We start from the raw sequence: 223 nt of genomic DNA, 5'->3' as shown, positions 1-223 counted from the left end.
CTTTTCACAGAGTGCTGGAAAAAGCCACAATCTGTCCCTACATGTTTCCTGTTAAAATGTCCCTTGGGTGGACAACACAACACCCAAACTGCCCATCGCTTGCCCTGTCCTGAGGAGCCTGCAGAAGGGACTCATCCTGACTGAACCCCTAGTTGCTCACAAGATGATGCATTTCTGGTCCTGTCCCAACACTGAGAAAGTAAACCAAACCCTTCAGGAATGC

The sequence above is a fragment of the Chaetura pelagica genome, unplaced genomic scaffold (genome assembly GCF_000747805.2).
Source record: "Chaetura pelagica isolate M959 unplaced genomic scaffold, ChaPel_1.0 scaffold575, whole genome shotgun sequence".
Lineage (NCBI taxonomy): Eukaryota > Metazoa > Chordata > Aves > Apodiformes > Apodidae > Chaetura > Chaetura pelagica.
This window is presented reverse-complemented; position numbering follows the sequence as displayed.